This window comes from Numida meleagris, chromosome 2 (genome assembly GCF_002078875.1).
Source record: "Numida meleagris isolate 19003 breed g44 Domestic line chromosome 2, NumMel1.0, whole genome shotgun sequence".
NCBI lineage: Eukaryota > Metazoa > Chordata > Aves > Galliformes > Numididae > Numida > Numida meleagris.
Window position 1 is genome coordinate 108528220 of NC_034410.1, and position 21047 is coordinate 108549266.

A 21047-nucleotide genomic window follows, 5' to 3' on the forward strand; every position below is an offset into this window, starting at 1 on the left:
CATGTGACTCTTCCCAATATGTTTCTGTAATTCTTGCTACACACATTTTGAATTCATAAGTGAGTAACTTGATTTTTTGAGTTTATTACCCAAGCTTTGTGCAGGAAGGGGATAGTTAGCTTCAATTTAACATCTAGGTCACAAGATCAGGTTTTGAACCTGAGCAGAAATGTGCAAATGACATTTAAGCCTCAGATAGAATAGTCAGAATGAATACATCTTCAGAAGTGGTCAAGAAGAGGAGCTCTGAAAGAGACACAGGCTGCCTGAATAATGGCATGAAAATCCTCTGTAGCTCATTTTGTGTGTAATGTAACAACTGAACTTTCCCACCACCTCTCCACAACACACAAAGGATGTCTGTGACACCTCTTTTTCATTTTACAGCTATGGCACAGGATATGCTGTCCACATTTGCAGAACAGTGTTCAAAATACCTAATGGTCTTTCTGTTCACATCCTCAGATGATTTGTATCAGTCACTGTCCTGAATCAGTAACCATGTAGAAATAATTTGTAAGCGAAGGAGTGTGGGCTTATCCGTGAGGCTGCAGCTTCTCTCAGCCCTTGCAGTGAGCTTTGCCTCTCACTGTATCTCCTGGAATAGCACAGGAAGGGAGGTTCAAGGAGCAGAATTGCCCTGGAACAGGATTTTGGGGCATACCAATCTGAAAACCCAGGCCACAAGTCAGCCAAGATCCCAGCACCCTCTCTGCAGCAAGATCCCTCATCAGGGACTGCCCTGGGACAGCCTTGTACACTTCTGGACTATGTCCACTCCTTCTGTATTTAGATTTTAATGTGTACTCTATCTTTTTAAAAGCTAGAAAAGGTATAATTACGTATAATCTAAGTCAGCAATGTAGGCACTTGTTTTTTTTCCTTTTCTTCTTGTTAAAAAAAAAAAAAAACATCCCCTTTTATGTTAGCCTGTAACCTCCCTTCACCCACAAGCTTTCTATTAACACAAACTGGAAATTTAAGATGCAGAAACTCTTCCTTTAAGGCATTTTATTAATTATATTTAAATTAATAGAAGCCTTAAACTAAGTATATAAAACTCACTTTGTGCCTATATGAAGATGGATTGTGAAAATAAAATAATATCTATTAACATATTGAATTAATTTTTTTTTCCTTTGCTCTGGCAAGTTATAGCATTCAGTGCTTTTTGTTTCATTTTTGTTCCTGAATGAAGTGGAAACAAAACCATCATTTTCTTCTAGCTCTCAGAGTCTCAATTCAATGAATTAGTCATTGACCTCAGTTAATGGGATAAACTGAAAAGATTATTCTTTGCATCTCCAAAAGAGGCTGTACCTATCAAACATTCTTAATTACCCATTTAAATTATTTTAAAATATTCTGTAGGAGTACACTAATTTAAGCTAAGTTTTAAATGATTTTTTAAAAAAATCTGACTATTCTGAGTGCACTTGCATTCATTACTCATTCTTAGGAGGTTTTTTATATTCATTGATGAGATCAGGCGTGGGTGCTGGCAGAATCCTCTCTCAGAGCTTTGCAGCTTTGCAATTTGCTCTGTAGGAGAATAAGAAAAATATGTTAAAATTGTAATCTAACCACCATCAAAATTGTGAATACGATTCTTTTCTTGAAGACTGGTTTGGGTTTTTTCTTTTTTTGTGTGTACACACAAAATCAGATTTGTGCATAGTGTTTTGCATGTTTGTGATTTCACTGTGAAGGTACAGGTTTCTGCAAGTTGTCTGTCTGTTGTTTCATCAAATACATAACCTGAGTCAATGAAGTGTTACTGGTTTGGCTCCATTTTCATGGAACCATTCAGAGAAGGATCAGTGGTGTTATTTGATTCAGATGTCTTAACTGAATCGAGCTGTTGGCATTGTGATGAAAACTGTGATGTAGGTGTCACATCAAACTATAGATTAACTAGTTTTATCCATTTGCCATTTTCAAACATTGCCTTAATGTTAGAACTCTACATTTTAGTCTTCTGAAGTTTTCCTGCTTTTCACATAGTGTATGACTCCAGGTTACCTGGATTTATTCACTCAAATTATTAATCCACAGCAAGGGTCTAGTAACTTCCGTAATTATCAGTAGAGAACTTTTATGTCATTAACATATTCAGCAGCTTGTTATAGTCTCAGTGTTAGCTGTAGATTTTGGGGAACAAAAGAGCAACTGACCTCTGCCTTGACTGGCTATGCATTTCAGCTTTCCACTTTTTCATGTTTTGTAACTTCCAGGTCACTTTGCTGTTATCTATTTCCCTTTCCTTTTGATCTGACACGTGACACTGGTTATCTTTGTTGTTGCAGCTGTTTAATTTCTAACTCTATTTTTTTAATATAAGTAGTGAATCTGGATAGGCTCTTAGTGCTAGTTTTTTCCATGTATGGAGTTGGGGATTTTGTTCTGCTTTTTAAATCCATTGAAAGAATGCGCTGTTTCATCCATGTTTAACTCTGAACGTATCTTTTCAGGTCAGTTCTACTCATTACTTTTACCTTTGGAAGTTTAGGTGAAAAGAAGCACTAGGTTTACATACATCCTCTTATCTGACCAAAGTGCACCCATTCTGAATGTGAGACAAAAACTGCTGGTGGTCACTAAACAGCCATAGATTCAACTTCATGAATTAGTTGATCTAGATTTGTCTGCAGGAGAAATTGTTTTTTCCAGCCTGCTTATAAGAGATTATTTTTGAAAGACAGAGGTGGAGAACCTTTAACCATAAGTTTTATGGTCACTTCTTCTCTAATGATAGGATTACAATAAAAATAATCTCAAATTGCAGATATAGAGTGGCTAAAGCATTGTTCAGGCATACTCTGAAAAAAAAAGCACATCTGTGTATTAAATGGAGGCAATTAAAGGAAATCTCTTACAGATGTAAGGAGTAAGCTCAGCAGTGTGCTTAACATTATCATTAGAAAGAAAGAAAGGAGAAGAAGAAAAGCGAGAAATGAGTGAGAGCAAGCCAGATCTGAAAGTGGAATTAGTGTGAGAAACATTGCATTCCTCAGTGCCTGGAGACCATATTAAACCCTGGAAGAACCTGGTGAGATTGTTTTGTGATTTCTCTTTAGCTGTATTTATGAAGTCCTCTGGAGTCCTCTCATAAGATGTGTTGGGGTGTCACAGAGGATTTTTTTCATATGTTTAGCTATCTTGCTGTGTCAATTTGTCTATGCATTTTTTTCTTATCTCTCTGAAGTAATAGGTGTTTTCAATACTTAGTAGACATAAATTGATCCCACTTCTCAAATAGGTGAACTGGAGATCTGAAAGCAAGGTCTGAACTACAGGGCTTAGGCCAAAGATTCTTGGCATGCCTGTGGTGTTACCAAAGAAAAATGTTGTGTTCTTCTCAGTCCCAAATGAGCAATTGATTTACATCTTTTTCTAACAATTTCTGTGTATCTAAATTTGTTCTGTTCAGGCTCATGGCTGTTGAAGCCAATACACAACAGGGGTATTTGTGGAGGCACAGTAACAGCCTTATCCTTGCACGAAGCTCGTCTTAGAAAGCACGGCTGCTCAGTCCTTTCCCCACAGAAGGTCTGTAGGATGCACAGCCACAAATAATATGAAGTACATTAGCCTCTCACTTGAATAATACAGTCTAGATTTACCTATTTCATGGATGCTGTGGTTTATCGGTGGCAACACTATACTGTAGTTCTGAAAAAGCAACACTAGGGGACATCATTAGTCTTTTCATTTTTATTCTATCTGAAATCAAGGTTTCAATCTCTGAGAGCTGGAGGGCTTTAAACATACAAATTGTGGAGTATAATTGGGAACCACATCCTCTCTCTATGCATGGTTTCATAAGTTTTCACACTTCCTTTTTTGGATTTTTTTTAATTTTATATATATATATTTAGGAAATAGAGTAGGACAGCAATCCCAGAACAAACAAGGGAATGTACACGTTAAAACCAACAAAGTGGTCTAGCAACCCACATGGTAGTCCTACATGATTTATTTATTTCTAATCTGTTCTTAATCATTTTTCCAATATCTAATTTAGCAAGGATTAATTTTCTGTTTTAATAGTTTTCATTAAAGATAGATATTAGGAATTACTACTGAGTTGTGTCTAGCGTGAAGAATGCTTGCTGCTCAGGCAGAGTTTCTGGAAGGACATTTACCTTTTGTTTCTTTTACAGTTCAGTGAGTACAAAGTTGTCTGAAAGTCATTTACTTTATTCAAAAGGGCATATCCTTGAATATTTCTAATATTCTAACAAAAAAAAAGTAGAAATTTAGAGGCATGATATCACATGTTTTAGTACCAATACACAGATAATTTACCAGCTAGATATGCAGAGACTTAATTTCACAAAGGACTGAAGTTGTATGACACTGTTCCAAGGCTATGTTCCACTTGAAGGTTACTATATTCAAAGATCAAAAACAACAATTTCATAAAGAAAAAAATCTTGGAACAATTTCTTTTTTTAAAGGCAGTATTTTAGATGGGACAGACATCTCTGATGTAGTATTGAAGAGCAAAGAAACTGTCATTCAGATTTACAGAATAACTTATTTCTTTATAGAAAATTCATTAAAACACTTTCAGAACCCCAAGCTATTTAAATTTCATTAGTTACTCAGTAAGGCAATAGACAGGGTAATAAATAATGCGCACACTGATTTTGTTGGGTTCCAAATGTTGTTTGCATTTGCCATATGGACCTCTCAGAAGGGCATGCTGAGACTTAAACATAGTCTTTTATATTCATCTTATTCATTAGCCAGAAATCTGTAATTGAGACATTATCATTCATTACTGTAAGCCACGTATTGAAAGAGGTTGACAGTAAGTTCTTTCTTTTGCTGACTAAAAACTGGAAAACGCTGCTGGTTATTTACATCTGGGTAAATTCAGGAAGAGTACTTAAAGGTTGAGAAAAGTGTTATTAAGCAGGTTGAAACTTTTATTTCCCTTACCTACTGAAAATCTGTATCTACCTTATCCAAGAACAGCAAATTTATTTTTGCTTGCATCAGCTTCCAAATAAGAACTTTAAAATAAGTTCTTAAGAAGCTTTTTTTTTTTTTCACTTTTTAAATTTTATGGACACCAAGATTGCTTCAACTGAGAATACTGCTGCCATGTTGTGAGGATGAGCAGATGAACATGGATCTGTTCACCTTAAACATTTAAGTCATTGCAACATTTATTCACTCTTTAGTTACTATAATTCAAATAATAATTGTAAGATGCTGATTAATTTTTTGCAGTCTAAAGTGACACGAATCTGATCTGTAAAGATTTAAAGTTTATTTTAACAACTTCATATCCTTACAAGGTTGTAAAATGGCATAATTAAGGTTGATTCTATATTTGAATTACTTATTCACATACATAAATGGTATTTATTTTTTTACAAAGGCAAAGTTTCAGTTTTTTTCATCTGGCTTTTATTAATATGCTTTATGTTAATTAATTACCCTTAAGCCCCTAGGGGTTATTTAACTTCACTATACTTCACTATATTTATGAAGTAAATAGGCAGTATACGTTTGTTAGCAACCTTACATTCAAGAAGAGATACCATGTTTTTTAATGCCATAAGTTTGTCATTTTTCAGTCTGGTACCTTGACTGGAGGCTAATTCCAAAAGAGCTAAATACATTAACAACATCTCAGAGTACTGAAGCTTATTTTAATCCTATTTCCTCATGGATATGTGAACACAACCCCCACTTTTCTCAGAATATCTTGTGTGCTATGTGAGTGGTGTGAAATGAAACTTGAATTTGATCATGTGGCTGTGGCAAGTACACATTTAAGTACAAACAAGAGTTTTATATGATCTTTCACCTTGCAAATTAACACATATTTCTGTGAAACAGTGGTCAAATACTCTTAATGCAGTATTTTTACAAGTTCTATTGAAGTACTAATCAAAGTGATAAAGAAGTGTGGTTATGAAGAGTAAGGCTTAAATGTAAATGCTTTGACTGTGGCCCAGTTTTTCACCATAAAGGCAGTGTGCTCACTGAAATACCACACAAGTGCACTAAAGACCATGATTGAAATCAGCTGCGTCTACTTTCTTGTTACTTCATGTTGGAGAGATTTTGTGGCAAGCATGGAATGGATTTAATGCATGTTCTTGTCTTGCTAAGGTTTCAGTTGTTTGTTGTTAAATTTTTGTTTGATTTTTAGCAATGTCTTAATTTTTTCCCTACTAGATTTACTTATTTCTCCTGCTTGATTGTATTGAGATATTTTGATAGTGCCTTTTTCTAGCCCCCGTTCTTCCAGTTCCTTTCAAACACAGACACAAAGGGGACCTGCAGTATCTGTTCCTTCAGCTGTCATTTGCAATACTATCGTTTTTCTAAGCTATGTGTTTCTTCTCTATTTTGTATTTCCTCACTGGCCATACATGTTTAGCTGCATAGGTTTCACATCTGATTAACTATAGAGACAGAAGAAAATATTCAAATTTTAGATATAACTTTAGGAATTAATCTGGAGGTTAATGTTTTTATTATTATTATTTGTTGCTTGTGTTTGGGAAAAATTAAGCTGGGAAAAAGTAGCATTTCATTCTTCTTTGTAAACATTGAACACTTGCAGAAAGTTTCTTTGGACACTAGATGACAGTGGAAGATTGCAACAGAACTTTTTTCAGAATAGAAAATCACTGGAAACATACTCAGTAACATTATGTGCTATCACTGTTGATAAGCCACTGATAACATGAGTTAGATATTTTGCATTTTAGAAATTTCTGTTACAGAAGCTTAGCCTTCAGCTGTCACAAACAGTGAAATGTTATCTTGAGTCTGAATTTTATGCTGAGACAGGAGAGTTTTTGCTTAAAAAACTCTGAGTATTTATGAAGATCCTAGCTTTTGAGTGAGCCTATGCTTTTTACTATGCTAGTAAAAGATCTGCTTTTAAATTCTTGTCCTGTAGTTTTTCAGGTCTAAAGGAAAAATGTTCCATTGTGTATGTAAGGAAAGAAAACTTAATATTTGGGATTACTGACAGTCTCATCATAAAAGACTTTGAAATCTATATTAAAATACATACTTTATGAATTCATACACAGCAAGTCTCTATAGTCTGAATTATTCTTGCCTTAAGGTATTTCTGTTGGCAAATTCCTGTTACCAGTAATAAAGCAAGTGTAATAATAGGTGAGTAAAAGTAGATTTCTGTGAGCTGCCGTGGAGAAGCAAAATAAAAACAGTCAATAGTTAAAAATATAGCACAGCCAACGTGGCAAAGTATTTGTGTGTCAAAGGAAAAAAGAAATAGGATAGATAGAAACTGTTCACAATAAAAATTGTGAAGTTATACAAGTCCATAGGAATGGATTCTGGGACACTATTTTTGATGGATGGAATAGCATACCAGTGCTCTAATATAGAAATCTTGATGCCTTCTGTCAACTGGAGACAATATGTTTCAGGAAGCACATGCTTCATTAACAATCTCTGTTACAAATACATAGTTGACACTGAAAAAGAGAATGTACTCCAAAAGTTTAATCACAGAATTCTCCAGGTCCAGTATCAGAACACTTGCTCTGAAAGGCAGATGATGAATTTAGCCTTCAAATGAGAAACTGGAAGTATGATTTCTGGTCTTATTCAAAAAGTGATAGACTTACATCCAAAATATACTACAGCAATAATGAAATTTTATTAGAAAATGCTGCAAATTAACATGGGTTGATTAAAATTTGTTTGATTATTTTTAAAAGCTTCTTGTTTTGGCAATGTCTTGTTTACTTTTCATTAAAAGAACAAGTCATCAATTATAACTTCCCATAGTTAGAAAAATGGATGTGGTAGGTGCTCTTCATTCATTTTCAGCAGATACAGAAATCTAACAGGAGAGGAAGTACCCTTGAAGCATGCACAGCTCACAGATGCTGAGAAGTCAGAAAAGACCAAAGCATTACTGAGTGTTCACAGAACAAAAACAATCTTTTGTAGTGCAAAAGAGAAGCCGAAAACACATACTATATTGGGGGGGGGAAAAAAACAAGTTTCTGTAGACTTCTTGAGTCCTTCATTAGACAGAAAAGGGACAAAGTTCGTCAAAACCTAGAAGTGGATTTCCTGTTTATTATTTGAATGCTAGAACAGAATTCTGCCTTTACTATAAGGAAATGAGTAAAAAGGTTATCTTGGTATCTTCAGATTCTCAGAAATAGAATTTGTATATCACTTTTTAGCATGAGGTAGATAGAGTAAAAAAGCCTATTTTAGTAGATACAATAAAAGTATTCACAACCAAAAATGATATTAAGTATTCAGGAAATATGATGGGCTATTTTACAAAAATACAAGTAGTTCTTGAGAACTCGTTGGAAGCATGAAAATCCTTTATTTTCAGCCTGTTCATTCTCTTAGACATTCTACTTCAGTGAATGAACATATGGCTTTTTTTCATTAGCAGTTAGTCTTTTTAAATATTTTCCTCTAAACCTTTATACCAAGGAAAAAACTCTGAAAACATTAACCATTACATGGAATGTCAAACTGAAATTCAGTGGTATCACAATATAAATAAATGAGGAAGTAAAAATAATTTTAAACTGATGTTAATCCTCAAAATAAAGATTCATTCCTAAATCCCAGAATCATCAGCAGGTAGTAATTCAGATCACTGAAGGCAGGAGTATTCTGGCTCCTGCATAGGTTTTGGAAAAGAAACCTATGCAGCTATGAAAGTTACCATGAAGAGCGATCAAATTTATCCAGAAAAAGTGGCAAGGGGATGTGATGAGCACCAGCCCCACAGTCAGAACTGGGCTGTGCTTAGTGTAACACCTAGGCTCACAGACCCCACTTTTACTGTTTGATATCAGGCACCATCATGTGCAAGGCTTGGGGCATCCTAAAAGAGACACACACCAGAAATCAGCACAACAAAATATGACACCTGCTTTGTCCGCCAGCATTGCTTTTCTGAAGGGTTACTTCACTTTCCGTACATTCCACTTTCATAATATCAAGGGTAATTCTTGGAGACTCTAAAGAAGATAAAGGGCTCTCGTGAAATGATTAAAACTTTCACTGAACACCAAAGGCTTCAAAGAAATCCTTCAGGGATTTCCACGAATACTTCACTGAAAAGGGGGAAGAAAAAGAAGAGATCTCTAACTGCTGTCATTTTCTGCTGCTTGTTCTTAAATCCCTTCCATTCTCGTTAGAGTTTTTTTTTTTTTCCCTGATGGGCAGCCCAGACACAATCCAGCAAATTGAATATTGTCAGCATCTCTGTGGTGGTCATTACCTCAACCAGCTAATGCCCAGAAACTACAAAACACAAGTTTCTTGCAGCTTGGATTCGACACTGAACTTTTGGCAAATAAATACAATCGAAATGCCCAGCAATTTTCTTTCTTGGCCAACAAATATTGTTTTTAAGAAATAAGTGGAGGACATTCAGAAGAACAATTCACACATCTAAGTGCAGAAGGAATGCAGTGCTGTGAATTTGATCTGAGGAATGCAGATAAAGGTTAAGATCAAGAATAAGATCAGATTTCTGCTTGGCATCTCTTTTTTTGGCTTGCTTAGCCATCCCTTCAGCTCAATATGTTGCCCTTTGGGGACCTTCTTGTTTATTGGTCTCTTCCCAGTACACTGCCTGGAGAATTTAGATCCTCTTTTTAGTTTGGCAAATTCTCCTGTAAATGTTGGCTTCCACAACTTCAGTAATTTCTAGAGAAAAATACTGGTGTTTGTTTGTGGGCTTAAGTTCTAAACATCGTTCCCATCCCCATTTCCTTGATGTTATGATTCTGCAACTGGAAGAGGAAAAAGGAAATTTCTTAGCTATAGGTTCACCTCAACAAACATTTGTTCTGCTGATAACAGTGGAATTAACGTAGATCTTATTAATGCAATGATCAGTTTGCATTCAGTATGATTTCATGTAGTGGCAAGGGGCAGAATGTGTTGAAAGCACCCTTAATATGCTTGTTTTTCCACAGCAGTGGTAAACTACTTTGTCCCTCAAACCATCATGCCTTGTGGTCTTCATATGAGCACAGGAGCAATGAAGTTTGCTTTGCCAGAACTCCTGTTATGCTTGCATTTTGCTCTATATGAAATGCCAACTCAGAATACTGAGTAAGATTAATTCAAATTAGTTTCACATGTTTGAAGTTGCTTAGAGTGACCCCATCTGCCATGATTGGTCTTTTATTTTCTCTACCATGTGTAATGGGCAAATCTTTGTAAGGTAAATAAGAAGAGTATCAGCAGAGACTTGATTTCTGTCCTTGTCCCGGGATATTAGCCACTACCCCAATCAGCAGTAACTCTTCATACTATTCTGATGTAGCATAATCAAATTTAAGAACCAATAACTACTAGAAATCCAACTGTGGTTATCTGTCTATTCATTGCTCAGAGATTTTCTTAATACCAGGCAAAAAGATTCTTCTATATCATGCTTAAAGATAACACTTCTTTTATTTGAAGCATGGACTACAGCCAATGAAAATCAATAACTACCTTAAATTTCTTCAGTGAGTCTAAATAAATTGCATGTGAATGAGTGGAGTAATGTACTGAATACAAAATAGCAGTATCAGGTGTCTTTATAGTACAAAGGGCTCTTCGTGTCTGACAACATGTTCCTAACATAGTACAACAAATAACAAAAGCTGATTCCTTTCAGTCAAATAAACTGAGGATCAATTCTGAGATACCATTCCCACTCTCCTCTCTTTTGTGTCTTATTAAAATTTGCAGAAGATGAAAGAATCACAAGATATGGAAACGTACAAGCAGCCCATTTTGAACATTTTGTGCATGCAACCCATGCACAAAACTTCTTAAGTCTGAGACAGACTAACTGTAAGCATAGTATATGGATTAGTAGTAAGGAATGCCTAAGGGATGATACAGATGCTCAGGCAAGTATCACTCAAACTGAACAAGTATCGCTCCTGTGACTGATATATTTATCTGAAGAAATCACCATTGCCAAAACATGTCACTGGTCAATGATTGGCAACAAGTAGTCAAGTTTTGCCTTAGCTGAAGGCAGTATTGAATCCATTTTCAGCAGTTCTAAGAAGGCTTTATTGCTTTCATTGACCTTATCAGTTTGACTGTATATAGCCATTTATTACTTTCCTGGGATAAAACAGAAATCCTCTCTGCTTAACATGATTGTGGAATTACAGAATAATGTCAGTTAGAAGGGACTTTAGGAGACAAAACAGTTCCCATTTCCCCAGCCTGAATCTTACAAGGTCCATTTTAGCGTTATACAAGGCTGCTCAAGGCCTTGTCTAGTCAACTTTTGAAGTCTTCAAGGACAGATTACAAAACATCTTTGATCAGTACATCTCAGAGCTTAACTACTCCAATTTTGATATTTAATTTAAACAGTCAAAATTCCCCCTGCTGCAGCTGGTTCCTTTTGCCTTTCATTGTATAGACCTTGCAGAGAAGCTTGAGTAAGAGTTGTTCATAGCCTACTTTTACATAGGAGAGAAGACTACAGAGCCTTTTTTCCCTTCATCATTAGTCTACTCTTCTCCAGGCTGAACTAAGCCACCTTCTTTAGTTCCTCCTCGTATTTTATACTACAGCCCCCTAACCACCTCAGAGCCTTTCTGCTGGATGTCCTCCAGTTTCTTGATCTTTCTTTCATGCTGAAGAGGAAGAGGGCCCAGAAGTGGACATGATAGGCTCATTCTCAGAGATGCTTACTAGAAAGGAATCATCGCTTCTCTTGACCTTTCAATAGACTCTTGCTGATACACTTATATAATTAATGCCGCGGTACCATAACCTCAGTTAACTTGTTCTCTACTAGCACCCCAGCCTTTACTGTCACATGTGATTATTTTATCCCACATACTGGAATTCCCCTTTATCATTGCAGACCTTCCCAAGGCTTCTTCCAGCCTGTTCCTCAAGACTGTCAAAGCTCCTCTGATTGTCAGATGGTTCTGCCAGCATATTGCCTGCTCCCTCCAATTTGGTATCACCTGCAAGCTCACTGAGAGTGTGTTGTGTACATCCCATCATTCAGGTCATAAATGGAGATCTGTTTTGTCTATTCCAGAATTCCCAGGGAAGGAATTTGCCACCAGCCACATTTGGGCTGCAAGCCGTAAACTACGCTTTGAGCCTTCTAGCCCAGTTAGTTTTCTATCAGTCTTAACATACACCTGTCCAAACACTCTTCCTCTAGCTTGTCTATAAGGATACTGTACCACAGGGTTTTTGAAAGCCCTGCCAAAGTCAATGTAAGGCAAATGAACTGTTTTTCCTTATTCACAGAGCCAGCCACCTCCCCATAGAAGAGAAGTTTGGCCAGTGGTGCTTTGCTCTGATAAAGCTATGCTGGTCGGTTCTGTTGCTCAAAAACACTCTCAGAACTTGAGTATTACCAGCTAGTCTGCTTATGAAGAAGCAAAACTTAATTCTGATGGGTTCTTGGTGATACCAGATAAAGTATTTGCAAATAGGCCAATAGTCATATACAGAAAGAAGAATCAAACTCACCCACCTGGTGAAGAGACTCTCTAGCCAGGGAGCAGCCTAGGTTCAAGAGATGCTCTCCCTTCAGTGGCTGGTCCTTATATGAACCCAGTGTGGCTCCACCCTGGGCCCACCCGTTCTGGTCACCTAGGGAGCACAGGTGCAAACAATTTGCCTGTGCTCCTTGGGCCAGCCACGGCCTTTCACCAGATGCTCATTCTCCAGTTCAAGTCATGACTGAACAGCTCCCCTACACCAGTGTACCCCTGCTAGCTTGCCCACTTTGAAGGTTAGAATAATACTGATCTTCCTGCTTCCTCAAAATTCAATGTCCAACTTCCTTTCAAAACCGCATGACTACTTTGCTCCTTCTGTAGGATTTGCAGTCTGAAATTGAATATTCTTTCAGTACTGTATAACCTTACTTCTCGATAAGAAATGGAAAAAATATGAAAAAGTCTTTTGCAGCCCCCCAGTGTTCTCAGATGAAGGTTTTAATCATTATGATTGTATTGGTGATGACAGAATTTAGAGAACTACTGATCTGAATGATCTAAAAAAAATGCTAGGTACAAAAATATGTAAGCATATACAAAATGAATCTCATTGAAGAATAGTATTTGTATTGGTCATTGCACATCCTTTATTACATAGCAGTAGAAAAAGCCAAATCATTTATTAAGGAATTAAATAGCAGAAAATGTGTGCATTTTTTTTAAAATACATTTGCTCAGAGAATAGGAAATACTATCTCATTCTCAAATAGTATTTTGGATGGTGGAAGAGAATTTCACAAAAAAAACAAATCAGGCTTCTCTCCAAATTGTGTATAAAAATCAGAGGTTCTGGGCAGGTCATGAAGATCAGTGGAAGTGGGAAGTCTTGTCACAAAACACTGCCATTCCTTTAGTTAGTTTTCATAAATACAGATTATTGGAAATTACATCATTAAAATGAAAAACTTTTTCTAGAGTTAGAGATAAACTACATCCACTGTTCTAACCATTTGCACTGTAGTTCAGCAAATGTGGTTATGCAAATTTCAGGATACGTGAATTATCACGTAAAACTTCTATTCAAACCAAGACAGCTGCTTGTGGTCTAGCCTGTAAAACCTCTGTTCCAAGCCAGGTGCTCAGCAGTGAGGCTACACCACAAGCTGGGTTGGTAATAGCAACAAGCGGTTGTTAACCCAAACAACCCTACAACCAAACGACAGCACCTTAGAACAGCATAGGCTACTAAAAGTGGCAGTCCTGCAGGGGATGAGTCCTCAGTAATGGAAAAACAAAAAAAATGTCATGTGGGTATATGAAGGAAAGACAGGTTCTCTGATTAGAGCCAAAGTCTTGACATAGAAAGCTAATGGAATACGGATAAAAGTTGAAAAAATTGCTTGAGTTAGTGAAATACCTAAAATTATGGGGAATTAACAGCATTAGTGTTGGTGCTGGAGTAACTAGCTCATTAAATCCCTCCTGTAAAAGTGGTACTGGGCAAATAAGCCCATTAAAGCCCATAAGTAACTTTTCTGCAGATTGCTGCCTGCATGCAGAGAAGCGTCTGAATCTAACCCACAAGTTCAAAAGCAGCCACATCATGAGAAATGAAAATGTTGAACTGGAATTGTGACACGTGGCCAACTTCATTTTTCATACCCCCTACAAAATCCTTTTAGAAGGATGTTTTATCTCCACTCCAGATATTCATTCCACCATTGCTAAATGTAGACAAGGCTCAGATCAGTGGAGAATAACTTCTTAGTGCTGAAAGCCATACTCAAATTGGCTTAGAGATATCAAAACAAGGAACAGTGAAAACTAGTTGCCTAAAAAGATTTTGATTAGATACAGATGAAGAAAAATATTTAAAGAGGAAAATTATTTAAAATAAAATGTTTCTTTCTCTGTAGCTTTTAACTCAAGAGTAAAAATAATTCAGATAGCTTCTTATTCCAACATCCTGACTGGATCTTTTGAAACTCATAAATATTAAACAAATCCTTCAAATTGCAACATTAAAGAAATGCTTGGGAAAAGTATTTTCAAATCTATTCTTTAAAAAGAAAATACATGGGAGAGAATTTTTGAGAGATAAGGGAAATATAGTAACATAGAGCATGCAGAAAGAAGCACAGGTAGAATAAAATTTTGGAAGAAGCACAGGAGTGTTAGTCTGAACAGCTATGCGTGGAGTGTAAATTGAATACATAATATTTTTGCAAAAGGTCACTAAATACAGTTTTATAGTTACCTCCATTTCGCATGAGCCATGAGCCAAGCAGGCTGCTTTCCCTTGAAAATAATAGCTCAATCAAGAACAATTTAAATACTCTGCTCCTACTCCTGCATGTACTTGATTTAATAGTTATAAAACTGACCATTCACCATAATATTCTAAATTTAACTCGTAGGCAGAAAGACAGTTGAAAGACTTTTTGGAATTGCATAATATTGCTGAAGAGAGAACCACATCTTATGCATTTCTAATCAGAAATAATTTCTACAGCAGAAAAAATTAAGCACTTCTTTGTGTAAGAGCTTCTACATTTTTTAATAAGAAATCTATCATCATAACAATGAGCTAACTAGTGAGGCATTCATACGTTTTCTGGGTGTCTGCTGAATATGTCTGGTGACTGTTTTATGCAGGCTTGAGAGCTGCAAGTACAGCTGCAAGTTAGTAGAAGAAGAAAGAAACTAGCTTAGCTTCTTTTTCCATCTTGTACTTGGTGCCAGGATCTTGCTGGTAGTTTGAAATATGTAATCTTCAAGACATTTCAATAATTGTATCAAACAGTAGGAAAAACAAAACTTACAGACAAGCTGCCAAAACTAAACAAATGAAAATTATTGTATTAAGCAGCGGAAAATTAAGGCATTAAAAACAACTCATAGAGTTATTTCTGTAAATTCAGGGTGAAACAATATCAATTCAACCATAATATTTGTGCAAAAACACTCTTAGGAGAGAAACCATCATAAACCAGTGTTATGTTTAGTAGAGAAAACAATGTCAATCAATATTAATATCTGTTTTACTAAAGATATGGAAACTATTGAGATGTCTTTTTTTTTTTTTTTTTTTTTCAGAAAAAGTTGTGCATGTGAAGTGTGGGTAGAAGTAGAGTAATGGAACAGGTATCTGGGATTTTTTTGTATAATTATGTGGAACATTGTATGTGATTTCCAAATGCTTAAAATGGAAATGCAAGATCAGGGGATCCTGTGTGCTGGCTGCCTCTGCTGAGATAAGAAATGATTAAGCAATTTGCACTTGTAACTTTCATGCTAACATCTTATTAAATAGCTCACAGCTCTCAAGGATTGTTTCAGAAAGGTTAAGCAGACTCACAAGCACTTGCACCCAGCTCATCATGACAGAGGAAAAAAAAAATCATATATTTAGACTTACATTGCTTTGAAAACCTATATCAGCTACTGCTCCAGTATCACTGCTTCAGCTTCACAACTACAATGGATTGTGGAATGGTGTGTTAAACAAGGAAAAGAGACAGGTTAAAAATAGCCCTTTTTTCATGAGTGGTTTAATTTTCAGCCATTAATTTTCCATTCCAGTTCATCATATATAAATAAGAGAGTAGGACAGGAGCAAGGATCATGTTGGGAAGCAGCTTACTCTAGTCTTGTAATTGGAAGAAACAAGCAAATAGCTGTACTTAGAAGTCAGAGCACAATTTGGCATCTGAAGTGTGCAAGGCATGGGAAATCCTGGATGGAAGAACAGACTCCATTCTGGTGCCTGATTTGTCAATCTGCTGATTTTCACCTCCTTGTTTTTTTCACCACTTGAGATCCAGCTATGTAACTTGATCAACTTATTCACTCTCTCAGAATGTGACCAGAAGGAAATGCATGGGTGACTGAAAAAATGGAAATTCAATTTCACAGAAAATTCCAAAATTAATTACTTCTATTTTCATTCCACATCATATCCTCCTGTAGCTCAACCAGAGGGAAAGGCTACGGCACTGAGGAGCCAGTTGTGTTGGATACTTGGCTAGCTGAATCAAATTGACCTTGTGGGAGACAGAAAGTGTGAATGAACTACAGAAGCTGACTTAGTCAATATTGATTAATACTGATACAACCTTAATTTGAAGCACATTTTGAGTCAATACATTGCAACATCTATGTAATTTTTTCAGAGAAATTCCACTGAAATGCTTCTTTTTCCCATGAAAATCCACTCCTATATTTTAAGAGAATAATCTATTAGAGATCTTAGGGTAGAGAGGAGAAATTGTCTCTCTTCTTGTTAGAAAAACACGATCAAGCAATACACTAGATTTTTCTCAATGCCTTTCCAAATGTATTTTAAAAATCTTCATGCATAGTTTCCCCCATTTGCTTTAGTTATCTAAAGTATCTACAAGGTGTTTTTGTTTTTAAACTACATAGCTTACAAATTCTAGAAGAAAGAAACATAGCATTGCATTAGATCCAAAGTCATTCAACATTTTCAGCTTTTTTCCTCTTAGCAACTGGCAAAGAGCAAAGCAAAGACCCAAGATCACTGGGAACAAAACATACTTTCTGCTTTGGCATGTAACAATCCCATCCAAGCCAACTGGGCTCCCAGACAGACTAACAGCTGTTATTATTTGCCTGGGAAGCCAAAACTGGTGTTTGGAGAATGATGTTAGAAAAGGAAAAATTAATCAGCAGTCATTAATTTTCTGTGTAGCTCTGTTACTAGAAACTGTGTGATATCATATCACAAACACCTACACTACATATCTTGTTTTGCATATGTTCTCTTAAGTAACATTTCTAGTAAACATTGATTTAATTCTCAGCTCTTATCACAGAATAGTAGTGAAAAAGGAAAGGACTAAAACTATTAGGCACATTTGCCTCTCCAACTCCCATGCATTAGCCAGTAGAATATTTAATATCTAATATTTCTACAGACCCAAGTGCAAGTCCTGAAACTGTGCCCAAGTACAAAGGCAGAGGTGAGTGTGTATCTCACAGAGAATATCTCACAGCGCTTAAGGTAGGTGCCTCAAAATCACACTGTAGCAAGCACATATCTTTTGTTGTTTGCAGGATCATCCTGTCTTCTGGCATTGTCTGTATCAGGCACGAAGTATTTCTTGTAAGAAAAAAATATTACATTCTCTTTTGCACTGTAGAAAGAAAGAAAACATATATGGTATACTGTGCATTATTTTAGAGAAGTTGAGATCAAAGAAATTCACCTTGTAGTGGAAAAGTGAGCGGTTTGATCTGTGATAGTAACCAGCTCTGACTAGTTTTCTTTCAGAATATTTTTTAAAAATTAATCAAAATGTAACCTAAACTTGCCATGGTTAGCAGCTACTTTCCCTCCCCCCCACAGAGGGACAGAGGAGAGAGAGAATGGGAAGAACAAGTGCCAAAACTCATGTGTCAAGATAAAGACGATTTAATAAATGAAAGAGAGGGCAAAAAAAAACAAATGATGCAAAGACAACCACTCAGAAGCTCCCAGATCAGTGCTCAGCCAGTGAGCAAGTCACCTTAGATATCCCAAGTCAACACCCTCTTTTTCTTCTAACCCAGTTTTTATTGCTGAGCATGCTATGTGGCACGGAAACTGACCCATTGGTCTGTTTTGTTTATCTGGCTGTGTCTGCTCCCAGCCCCTCGCCCACCCCAAGCCCACTCACTTAGGAGGCAGAAGGGGAGAAAGAGGGCCTGGATACTGTGCAAGCACCACTCAACAGCAGCCAAAGTGTTAGTGTGTTTTCAGCTCTGTTTTAGCCACAGATCCACAGAACAGCATGTGGACTGCAGTGAGGAACATTAGCTCCAGCCCAGTCAGACCCAGCAGTATTCAGTGTGTGCGTAATGACAACAGTCTTTGACAACTCCATTTTGACAGCATTGATGAAGACAAGAAGCAGCTGTTCCAAACAGCACCACACTGAGGAATCCTATACTCTTGAAGCTAAGGACTGCACACCCTGTTCACCTACACTGTGAAGTTTGCTGTCATTAGCTCTGCAGCATACAAGTCTGCTACAAGGTCAGGGGAGACTTCTGCTCTTGCAGTGTCCAATTCATCTGCTCTGAAGGAGTTTTTTTTTGTTTTTTTTTTCCTTTTAGGGATTATTTGCCACCCGTAACAATGAGTAGTCACTACCATGGATAAGGTTGGGGCTGAGCACTCAGAACCACACAAGGAACAAATAGAGGGCTTCTGGCCCTCAATGCCTCTGTAGAAATATGTGTATGTAGAAATCAAAAGACAGGTCAAGGAAAGAGTGATACACTATTGACAGTCTCTGAGCAGAATAAATCTTGTTGGTTTTTGCTCATAGAACCTAGTCTCACCCCATTGAAATACATCCTTACAGAGAAGATGTTACTGAAAATATAACAAACAATCCTTATAACATTTAATAAAGACAGTAGTGAATGTGAAATGTGGTGAAAAGCATATCAAAATAAAAACATTTTAAGCTAGTGTTTTATTCTCATCTTTTGCAAACCTTTTTAATGAAAGTGTGCAGTACGGAATATAGAATCTCATTTTACCTGAGAACTTTTTTAACATTTTGTAAAGCAGGAGAAATATAATTAAGTGTAAAAAGTAAGGTTTTGAGGATAAATAATAATAAAATCAGACTAGCTCTCAATTAGGAAAGAGTTGCAATAGGAAACATTCTCGAAGAGTTTTCGAGGAAGATCTGAGACAACACAAAAGACTTCAGCAACTTTTATCTCTCCTGATTTTATATTTAAGGCCAATTGTATAGATTCTTATTCCACTAAGTGGAGTTGAAGAGGACATGCATTATGAAACCCTCATAAGTCACTGACAAAGTCATCATGGGAGAAAAGGTTTTCCTTACATCCAGTTGGGACCTCGCCTGTTTCAAGTCGTGCCAATGGTCTCTCAGAGCCTGGCTCTGTCTTCTTCGTAATGGTATCTGAAGTATTATGCATGAGCATCAAAACCTGTTTTCTGCCTGGGGACTGTGTAAAAATAAGCCTATTTCATACTGTTAATGCAATCAGTTTTCCAATTGGCTGCAATGTTTATGAAGATGACAAAAATAGCAAAAAAGTAATTCTGACATTTCCAGAGGACCAAAACATCATAGTGCTATTTGGTTAATTTATTAGAACCTTAACCAAAGCTCCCTTAAGCCAATTTTATTTTCAGTAAGGAATGCTATTGTATCTTTTCTTCATTGTTGAGAAGTGATGTTGGAAAAAATAATAGGTCTGACAAAAAACCCATACTGAGTATTAAAATGAGATATTTTACTGAGGGAACCTATTACTATGCATTGCCAAAAAGTTTCATAATATACAAGCAGGCCAATACATTGAGACCTAAATTATGTTTCTCTGGTTGAGGACCTACAGTGAGGCAAGAAGCTGCCATGATTTCAAGCTTTGTTTTACCTGTGCTCACTCTATAATTCTCCAAATGCCAGTCATCTTCATGGTTTTGCAAATATTCAAGTTGCGATTCCATTCTGCAAGCTGCAAAAAGCAATAAAGTTAATGCTGAGATACTAATATAAGCTTCTTACAGCTATGATCAAATAATATGGTTCAACCAGTCCGTCTATGTTCATGCAATGAGCTGACCATTATGTCTGTGCCTAAATGTGTTTAAGCAAACACACCCTCTGCGTGCACCAAGCTGTAATACCCCCCAGACTGGCAGGGGATGATCCAAGGCAAGCTTTGATTAAAATGTTCCTGCTAATTTAGCATAGCTGGAATAGCTTTGCAAAATAAAATAAAAACCATTAATTTCAGTGGTGGGTGTCTGTGTTTTGGAACAAGGAAATTAGACAAGCCTCAAAGTATGCTGTTTAATTGAGTGTGGGTAAAGAGATAAAATATATGTACTAAACCAAATTTGGACTGTTGTAGGCTTTGCCTCACTGTAATTTTTTTTTCTATCACTGAAAATGATTACAACCAGCCCTAGATTTTGTTTTCTGAACAGGCATCAGGTTGGCAATTTTATTAACATTTGTAGACAAGCGGGTTGAACCTTTAATTCTCCCTCTGCATTTTGCATTTTTAACAATTTATTCCTATTGCATTTTCCTGCATATGTTTGTGACAAAAAAATAACAATTAGTTGTTGTTAAATAATTACTCCAGTGCTCATATGTTTACATGTGGAATCTAGGGGCTGAAAACTAGCTTCTAACGTAGACAGTAGAAAATAAAGAAGATGGTTGGTCTTAAGTTTAGAAAGATGAGAAGCAACTCAAGGTGATTAAAGTAAAAAAGGATGAAAGACTTTACCATAAAAGAGTACACTGAAAGGCTATAGAGGAGGAAAATCATAGAATGGTTTGGGTTGAAAGGCATCTTAAAGATCTTCTAGCCCAAAAAATACAGATATATAAATGTGAATGATGAAGGGGAATTATCTGAAAACATTTTACATATGCAAGAGAAAGAATACCATTTTAAGTTCACAATGAGTGTAAGTGAGCACTGTAAGAAAACAAATCCTTCTTACCAATACATAACAAATGGGAAATACAATACATGACAGCAATGAAATGCAAATAAAGGTGAGAG